This window comes from Haemaphysalis longicornis, unplaced genomic scaffold, assembly GCF_048455015.1.
Source record: "Haemaphysalis longicornis isolate Haplotype H1 unplaced genomic scaffold, Haemaphysalis longicornis Haplotype H1 scaffold_1, whole genome shotgun sequence".
In the NCBI taxonomy this organism is placed as follows: Eukaryota; Metazoa; Arthropoda; class Arachnida; order Ixodida; family Ixodidae; genus Haemaphysalis; species Haemaphysalis longicornis.
The window spans coordinates 56647412-56650289 of record NW_027526203.1 but is presented as its reverse complement, the minus strand read 5'-3'; positions in this window follow the sequence as shown (position 1 = coordinate 56650289).

Here is a 2878-nt window from a genome sequence, read left to right as displayed (position 1 = left end):
CTTGATTGTATTTCTATGAAGCTATAGCTCCATTCGATTCAGAAGGGGTGCACGGCAACGTTGCAGAGGAAGTTCTGTGGTGCCGGTGCAGTGCAGCAGCCTGGTTCCGCGGTGCCGTGCATCACGGTTGCACCATCAGTAGCGCCCCTGCGTGTTTGCAATCGAGCGAGGTGCAGGCATAGTCGTCTGCTAATCATCCTCGCCTGTCGTCCTCTACAACTGGATATTTACGGCCATCTGGGTTGCGTCGTACGCATCAGCGGCGACGCTAGGTTTGTCTCACGTATCTTCGAGCTCGACGGACATTTTCATGCGGTCGCCGCAACTGCCGGTAGCCGCCTGCCAACCCGCAACGCCCCAACGCTCACGGCACCGAATCGCTGCACTTCCTCCTCCGTAGCAGGTGCAGCGGTTCTCTGCACCGCAGCGGCACCGCTGCAGCACCATGAGCTATCGAGCGACGCGGTGCACGGCACCATTCCTGCAGCGGCGAATCGAGCGCTTTGGTGTAGCGCACCGTGCAACGGTGCAGGCGTTGCAGGGAATTGCGTCTGAATCGAATGGAGCTTATATTGCCGCGAACCATGCATTGGGTTTGTTTATTCATGTTTTGTTTTTGCCGTCCGGCTGCGCCGGGCTGTCTTATCTGTGTTATCCGTTGGCCAAGTGAAGCACCTGTTCTTTCTTTATTTTTTATGCCGCACGAGTTATCTCCTTTGATAGGGAGAGTGTTTTGAACTAACGTCACCAGCCTAGAGTAACCTTCTTTGATCTACAGTGTTCTGGATGTACTTCGTCGATTCGAGAAACACTCGCGCCGAGCGATAAATGCCCGCAGAGCAGACGCCGCGGTATTCGATTCGCCGACACTCGCCTGTGCACGTCACTTTGTTGACTCCTGCTTCGTCACCTGTGTATTCTTTGAGTTGTTAGGGTAGCCCATGTTCGCTCCAATAAACTTGTTTTTTAGATGCGACGCTGAGAGCATCTCTTGTCGGCGACCCTGTCCTTTCTGCGTGCGTCCGTTGTTGTTGTCCGCACAGCTGCGCCCCTCCTCCTCTCGCTGTGATAGCGCGCCCTCTCCCCCAACATCTGTGGCGCGCGCAGTGCGGTGCGCTCTCTCACTCCGCTGGTGGGCGGCGCTGCGCGCGGCGCAAGCGCGCTGTGTGCATGTGCAGCTCCCTCTCCGCGGTCTCCTCTCCTTCGGGGGCGCTGCGCATTAAGCGCAGTGCCGCGCGCCGTCCGGTCTCTCAGTCGACGGTCGTCCGCGCTACGCTTGCTCTCTCTCTCTCTCTCTCTCTCTCTCTCTCTCTCTCTCTCATTACTCGACGATTGCTCACGCAATTCGAGTAATCGAACCAACCAAAACGCACAATGGAACCCCCTTCAGCGTCGCATCACACCAGGGTTCCCGCGAGGGGAGGTGGGCGTAATTTTTTTCTATCGTACGTACATCTCGAAAACAACTCCCGGATTACATTCTGGCGCTTGATATGCAGAAAGCATTTAATAACGTCAGCCAAGAGTGGATCCTACACGAACTCGCCGTGGCTTTCCCAAGTAAGAAGGCTCAAGTATGGATCCGCAATTTTCTTGAGCTTCGGCCAATCAGACTAAATCCCCGAGATGAATCACCCACGATGTACTATCTTGACAGAGGAGTTCCGCAGGGGTCCATTCTTGGTCCCCTCCTCTTCAACTTAGCTTTGAGTAGAGTCGCCCGCAAACTGGAAGAGGACTCAGCCGCTCGCTTTGCATTCTATGCCGACGATATCGTCGTATGGACTGAAGCGGCGGATTATGACAACAAAGACCTTATGCAAACCGAACTACAAGGTGCAGTCTTTACCTTGAAACGTCCCTTTTGAACTTCAATTTGAACATTTCCCCAAACAAGACTGAGTTTCTTAGCATTGATGGCAAACGCTCCACAAATCCGGCGCAAGTCATCCGACTCCAAATTTCCCAGGCAAGTATCGACTCCAAGAATGGTACCATTAGACTCCTGGGCCTACAAGTGAGCAGTTGTAATAGCCCTAATGCGTGGATACGACATCTACGTACCTCATGGAGATCCACTATGCATCTAATATCAAGAATTTCTAACAAGTATGGCGGTTCTCAGCAAAACTCTTGCCTCATGTTAGCCCGTGCTGTAGCCCACGGCAGGATGACGTATGGTTTCCCCGTGTATAAGTTCAAGTCAAGACAAATCCAAGCACTCAGCATTCTGAACCAGACACTAATCAGGACGGTTACTGGACTTCCAAGGCATATAAGAACGGACATCCTTGAGCAATCTGTCTCTCTACCACCTGTTATTAACTTGGTCGAAGAAACTCAACTACGATTTCAAAACCATCTCGAGCATACTCCTCAGGGACGTGCCATACGAAGGTGGGACCTTCTAAAAAGTGAATTTGACCCCACAACTGCCTAGAAAACGCTTCCACCATGGGAAAGACCCTTTCTTGGTATCATTCGTCGGCGCCCCATTTCTCGGCGTCACCCGGAGGCCAGGGAAAGATATATGCAAAAACTGTCCAACGACAAAGAAGAAGGCGAAGTTTATCTTTTTACCGATGCTGCCGTTACTGACACTGCTGCAGCCATCGCATGGAAGTGCCCAGAACTTCCTCAGCTGGATGGGTCTCGCACTATTACTAACACGTGTGGACTGACCGACGAAGCGGAGCTCTTTGGAATATTAGGTGCTCTACAAAGAATTCAGAATCATTCAGAACAGCTACAAACAAGGAAATTCAGAGTCGTAACATACTCTTACGTGGCACTCAGGGAGCTTAACAAAGCCTTCACGCAAAATTTTACAGCTAATTCCATACTAAAAACAGTACCAAAACTTAGTTTTGAAGGAATC